The following is a 7,163-nucleotide window of genomic DNA, read 5'->3' on the forward strand; positions in this document are numbered from 1 at the left end:
GTAAGGATGGCAGCCCACTCCAGTATTCTTGGGCACAGTGGGAGATTCTGTAGACAGAGGAGCCTGGCTGGCTACAGTCCATGGGGTCACAAAGAGTCAGACACGACTGAGCACAACACAGCAACTCCGAGATCACCTCCCACTTCAAATGTCAATCATAAGTAGTAGGCCCCCAGGTTACCCACAGCTTCTGACTTGACTACAAATCAGACTTACATGACCCCTCCTTGGGATCTCTAAATTTGCTAGAGTGACTCAGAGAACTCAGGGCAACACTTAAATTTACCAGTGCATTAAAGGATATGATAAAGGATACAGATGGGGCTTCCTTGGGCTCACAGGTTCAATCCCTGATCCTGAAAGATCCCACATCCCACCTAAGCCCTGCGCCACAACTGTTGAGCCTGTGATCTACAGTGTGGGAACCGCAACTCTGTTGTAAACCTGTGGTCTGCAACAAGAGAAGCCACTGAAATGAGAAGCCCTGGCAACAACACCCAGAGTAGCCTCCACTCTGCAAACTAGAGAAAAGCCCATGCAACAACAAAGACCCAGCTCAGCCAAAACGAAATACAAGTATTTTTTAGGAACTTCCCTGGTGATCAGTGGCTAAGACTCCATGCTTCTAGTGCAGGGCCCAGGTTCTACCCTGCGTCAGGGAGCTAGGTCCACATGCCACAGCTAAAGGTAGTACATGCCAGGACTAAGACCCAGTGCAGCGAAATGAATAATACAATTAAAACATTTTAAAGGATACAGATTAAGAGATACATACATAGGGGGAGGTCTGGGAGGGTCTGAACACAGGAGCTACTGTTAGGGTGTATTCACTCCTCTGGAAGCTCCCAAACCCCTTACTGTTAAGGATTTTTATAAGGGCTTCCTCGTGTAGACCACACTTCCCTGATAGCTCAGTTGGTAAAGAATCCACCTGCAATTCAGGAGACCCTGATTCAATTCCTGGGTCAGGAAGATCCGCTGGAGAAGGGATAGGCTACCCACTCCAGTATTCTGGCCTGGAGAGTTGGAATCGCAAAGAGTCGTACACGACTGAGCAACTTTCACGTAGACGTGATCAACTGTTACCCTCTCCCCTATTTAGAGAAGTTGAAGGTAAGAGGTAGGGCTGAAAATTCCGAGCTTCTAATTATGTTTTGGTCTTTGTGGTGACCAGTTGCCATCCAGGAGCCCATCCAGAACAAAAAATGCTCCCAATGTAAGCACTTTAGATTTACAAGGGTTTTCAGGATCCCCATGTCGGGGATGGAGTATAATATCTTTGTCCCCTATTAGACTATAACTAAAGGTTTATCAACCTTGGAGCCATTAATGGTTTGGACCAAATAATTCTCTGTTGTGGGGGTGCTGTCTTGTGCACTGAGGATCTTTTAACTAACGTACAGTATTGCACCCCGGTCCCCAACCCTGACCATCAGATAACTCTCCAGGGCTTCCCTGGTGACTCAGTGGTAAAGAATCCACCTATCAGTGCAGGGGACATGGGTTTGATCCTGGTCCTGGAGGATCCCACCTGCCATCGGTTGGACAACTGACTGCATGAGCCGCAGTTACTGAGCCAGCACTGTAGAGCCCATGAGCAGCCGCTACTGAACCCGAGCTCCACAATAAGAGAAAACCGCAATAATGAGAAGCCCAAGCCCCGCAACCAGAGAGTAGCCCCCACTTGCCGCAACTGGAGAAGACGCAGCAACGAAGACTCAGCACAACCATAAATAAATAAAATCCTGAAATGTCTGCAAAAATTGCTCTCCTACCCCTGCAGTTGTGAACCACTGCTCCTTGACATCTAATAAATGCCCGTATTCCATATAGTAAGTTTATCGTCCAAACAGTAACATTGCCTCATGAGAGTAATGGCTAATCTTTATAAAGCCTTGCTCTTTGTAGTATTCTAAGATCTTTACATATATTAACTCATTTAATCTTCAGAATAATCCTGTGAGGTAGGAACTATTATTATGCCCTTTTTACAGTCAAAAAACCAAGACTCAAAACTAGTTTGGTTAATTGCTCAAGGTCACCCACCTGCAAAATAACATCTGGGATTTGCCTACCCAGGCAGTGCAGCTGCAGATTCTGGACTCAAACCATTTTGCTATCTGCTGCCTTTAAATACAAAAGAAACTAACTTAAAAAGCCAAGCATTCTGCCTGCAGAATTTGCATAGGCGAACACAAGCTAAAAATAAAATTCCTATTTTGCCTTTTTCACAAAACATAGCAAAGCATTTTGCCATGTTGCTAAAATCTGATAAATTGTTTGAATGGCTGCATCATATTCTGTCAGGAAGATAGACAATAACATGACCAGTCCTTTCTTTTTGGGCATTGTGGTCTTTGCTGATAACTTCATTTGAAGCATTATAGTCAATTTTTAAAGTATAACTTGCAAGCAATAAAGTGCATCCATTTTAAGGGTACGGTTTGGAAAGATTTGACAAATGTTACAACCAGGACAAGGTACGAGACATTTTCATCGCCTTTGTTCCCCTCTGTAGTGGTGTGATGAGGCTGACTAGTACCCTAGCACCCGCTCAGGAGAACCAGTTTCATGTACATCTCTTCTCAGGTTTACATTGAGCGGTATCACATTAGCAGCTCAAAAGTGGCCATGGTGGGAACATTTACACCGCAGAAATTGGTAGAGTGCCACAAATGAGGGCTTTAAAATTTTTTTTGTGAACCAGTTTGCTGCTGCTGCTGCTAAGTCGCTTCAGTTGTGTCTGACTCTGCGACCCCATAGACGGCAACCCACTAGGCTCCTCTGTCCCTGGGATTGTCCAGGCAAGAAAACTGGTTACCTGGTTCTAATTGTACCTCTTTGCAGTCAGCTCTCCCATCTTCAACCACAGTCTGGCATCTTTGTTTTGCATTTTTATAGATTTCTTTAAATGAAATCATGCAGCTCGTCCTCTAGTGCCTACCTTCTTTTGCTCAGCTTTTTTCTTATTTTTGGGATTCATCAGCATTGTGGCACATAGCAACAGTTCATTCCTTTCTATTGTGTTCCATTGTATAGGACAAAGGAATAGTGACTTTAATTGTGAGCTTGATAAATTAGGTGGTTTGGAGTAAGGGTTTTGGATTGGTTGGTGGTTTTATAAAAGGTGCACTGGCAGAATGACTTAGTATCTTTTAAGAATTGGTTAGCATTCAGAATCTTTGGCGCCGTGACTTAATTGGTTAAAGTGCCTGTCTAGTAAACAGGAGATCCTGGGTTCGAGTCCCAGCGGTGCTTTTCAGAAGTGACAATGAGTTTATTTTGGTGGCTTCCCTGGTGGCTCAGGGGGTAAAGCGTCTGCCTGCAGTGCGGGAGACCCGGGTTCAATCCCTGCGTCAGGAAGATCCCCTGGAGAAGGAAATGGCAACCCACTCCAGTACTCTTGCCTGGAAAATTCCATGGACAGAGGAGCCTGGCAGGATATAGTCCATGGGGTCGCGAAGAGTCGGACACGGCTGAGCGACTTCACTTTCACTTTCTTTAGCATTCAGAGGGGCAGTCTGCCCTAGGCTGAAAAGGCCCCGAGATGTCAAAGCATCAGTAAATACAGAAAAAATGTAAAACCATGATTAATACACCTTCTTGAAAGGTATATTATCTGAACTCAGGGATGCTAAGCATAGCTGAAACACAACTACATAGCATATAGTGAAACCTGGCCCCTTTGTCACACTTGGCCCTAAGAGTGTCCTAAGCAGATTAATGCTCTTTGGTCAGCATATTGGAGGATCCTTTGGGAAAACTGACCATCTCATGAAGAAATACCTGCAGATATTGTTAGTGTCCTGTTGTCAGTCACTCAGTCACGTCTGACTCTGTGTCCCGTGGACTGCAGCACTCCAGGCTTCCCTGTCCTCTATCATCTCCTGGAGCTTGCTCAAACTCATGTCCATTGAGTCGGTGATGCCGTCCAACCATCTCATCCTCTGTTTTCCCTTCTCCTTCTGCCTTCAGTCTTTAGTGCTCAACCTTCTAGCTCTCACATCCATACATGACTACAGGAAAAATCATAGCCCTGACTATACGGCCTTTGTAGGCAGAGTAATGTCTCTCCTTTTTAATACAACTGTCTAGGTTTTTCATTGCTTTTCTTCCAAGGAACAAGTGTCTTAATTTCATGACTGCAGTCACCATCCACAGTGATTTTGGAACCCAAGAAAATAAAGTCTGTCATTGTTTCCATTGTTTCCCCATCTATTTGCCATGAAGTGATGGAACTGGATGCCATGATCTTAGTTTTTTGAATGTTGAGTTTTAAGCCAGCTTTTTCACTCCTGTTTCACCTTCATTAGGAGGCTCTCTAATTCCTCTTCACTTTCTGCCTTTAGGCTGGTGTCATCTGCATATCTGAGGTTATTGATAATTTTCTCCCAGAAATCTTGATTCCAACTTGTGCTTTAGTCTCCTAAGGGTGCTATAACAAAGTCTTGTTAGCTTAAAACCAAAGAAATTTATTCTCTCTCAGTTCTGGAAGTCAGAAGTCCAAAATCAATCAAGTCTGAAAACATGCCAGGGCCATGTTCCCTCCAGGGGCTCTAGGGAGCATTTCTTTCTTTGCCTCTTCCAGATTCTGGTGGCTCCAGGTATTCCTTGGGTGGTAGCAGCATCCCTCCAGTCTGCCTCCATCTTCGCATAACTTTCTCTTCTCTGTGTCTCTCTTCTGGGTGTCTCCTATAGACAACTTGTTATTGGGTTCAGGGCCCACTCAGAGTATCCAAGGTGGTCTTATCTTAAAATCCTTAATTGCAAAGACTCTTTTTTCCAAATGAAGTCACATTCACAGATTATGGGGATTAGGATGTGGATATGTCTTTTGGGGAACCACTGTTCAACCACTCTAAGAGCTGAGAGTCCACAGTGAAAGTCAGCTCACTGCAGTAAGGTCCAGCAACTGAGAAGCCCCGTCTCACTCTGTGTTTACAGAGTGTCCAGAAAGTTTTAGTGCCTCAGTTGGAAATGTGAATGGATGTCAAGGATCACCAGATAGTTGAAGAAAGTCTCTAACATGAAAGACCAAGACCAGACAAACAAGAACAAAGGACCTTGGAGAATACAGGAACAGCACAGACTAGAACAAAAGAAAATACAACTTAAAAGATGGTAAATATTCTCAGGTATGAAGCTGATGTTACATCCATGAAATAAAACCGGGTATAAAAAATCAGGGAGTAAAACATCTTAAAAATGTGAAAACCAATAACTGCAGTCACAGAGCTACAGGACTTTCATGCTGGTTCAGTGGCTAAGACTGTGCTCCCAGGGTAGGGGCCCAGGTTCAACTTTAGGCAGGGAACTAGATCCCACGCGCGATAGTTAAGATCCCAACTGCTGCAACTAAAACCTTTGGCCAATAAATAAATACTTAAAAAAAACAAACCCAAACCCACAAAGGGTTAGAAGATAAAATTGAGAAAATATCCTTTAGAAAAAAAGAAAAGCTGAGTGAAACAACTGACAAGGGATTAATCTCCAAAATATATAAGCAGGTCATGGAACTCAATACCAGAAAAACAAATAACCCAATCAAAAAGTGGATAGAAGACCTAAACAGACATTTCTCCAAAGAAGACATACAGATGGCTAATAAACACATGAAAAGATGCTCAACATCATTATTAGAGAAATGCAAGTCAAAACTATAATTAGGCATCATGTCACATTGGTGATAATGGCCATGATCAAAAAACCTACAAACAATACCTTTCGGCTCAGAGGAGGCAAAGGTGCGACTTGCTTTGGTCCTCCTGAATCCAGGTTCATCTGACACCAGCCGCCTCCACGATGCTATTTAAGTTCGACCCTAACAAGATCAAAGCTGTATACCTGAGGTACACTGGTGGGGAAGTAGGTGCCACGTCTGCCCTGGCTCCCAAGATGGGTCCCCTGGGCCTGTCTCCAAAAAAGGTCGGTGATGACGTCACCAAGGCAACTGGTGATTGGAAGGGTCTGAGGAGTACAGTGAAACTGATGATTCAGACAGGCCCAGATTGAGGCAGTACCTTCTGTTTCTGCCCTGATCATCAAAGCCCTCAAGGAACCACCAAGAGACAGAAAGAAGCAGAAAAACATTAAGCACAGTGGAAACCACTTTTGATGATATCATCAACATTGCCCAGCATATATGCGGTATCAGTCTCTAGCTAGAGAACTTTCTGGAACCATTAAAGAGATCCTGGGGACTGCCCAGTCTATGGGCTGTAATGTTGCTGGCTGCCACCTCATGACATCATAGATGACATCAACAGTGGTGCGGTGGGGTGCTCAGCTAGTTAAGAATGGCAAAGGAAAAAGAAAAAGGATTATTTGACAACCAAAAAAAAAAGTCTATAAACAATAAATGCTGGAGACTGTGGAAAAAAGGGAACCTCTTGCACTGTTGGTGGGAATGCAAATTTATACAGTCAAACTCAGACGGCAAAGCGTCTGCCTGCAATGCTGGAGACCTGGGTTCAATCCCTGGGTCAGGAAGATCCCCTGGAGAAGGAAATGGCAACCCACTCCAGTATTCTTGCCTGGAGAACTCTATAGACTGAGGGGACTGGTATGCTACAGTCCATGGGGTTGCAAAGAGTGGGATATGAGTGCGTGATTTCACTTTTACAGAGCCTAGTTATGGAGATGCTGTTAAAAAAAAACCTAGCAGTAAAAGTATATGATCCAGCAATCCCTCTACTGGGCATATACCCTGAGGAAACCGCAAGTGAAAAAGACATATGTACCTGGTGTTCATTGCAGTACTATTTACAATAGCTAGGACATGAAAAAAGTTAAATGAGCAGGATGACAATATACAGCCTTGACGAACTTCTTTCCTAATTTGGAACCAGTCTGTTGTTCCATGTATGACTGAGCGACTGAACTGAACTGAAGACATAAAAGCAATCTAGATGTCCTTTGACAGATGAATGGATAAAGAAGTTGTGGTACATATATACAAGGAAATATTACTTAGCTAAAAAAAATGCATTTGAGTTGGTTCTCATGAAGTGGACAAACTTAGAGCCTATTATACAAATTGCAATAAGTTAGAGAAAAACAAATATCATATATTAACATTCTATATGGAATCTAGAAAGACAGTACTGGTAAACCTTTTTGCAGGGCAGCAGTGGAGACAGAACAGAGCTGAAGACATGGTGGGG

The 7,163-nt window shown here is 43.6% G+C and overlaps 1 non-coding gene and 1 pseudogene across 1 annotated transcript; both read left to right on the forward strand.

Annotated features, from left to right (window-relative positions):
* Window positions 1–3,184: 3,184 nt before the first annotated feature.
* On the forward strand, window positions 3,185–3,258 carry TRNAT-AGU (transfer RNA threonine (anticodon AGU)). Its single transcript has one exon. It is a non-coding gene; the product is annotated as a tRNA-Thr (tRNA).
* A 2,544-nt stretch (window positions 3,259–5,802) lies between these two features.
* Window positions 5,803–6,294, forward strand: LOC138084535 (large ribosomal subunit protein uL11-like; annotated as a pseudogene).
* Window positions 6,295–7,163: the final 869 nt, after the last annotated feature.

The sequence above is a fragment of the Capricornis sumatraensis genome, chromosome 8 (assembly GCF_032405125.1).
Source record: "Capricornis sumatraensis isolate serow.1 chromosome 8, serow.2, whole genome shotgun sequence".
Lineage (NCBI taxonomy): Eukaryota > Metazoa > Chordata > Mammalia > Artiodactyla > Bovidae > Capricornis > Capricornis sumatraensis.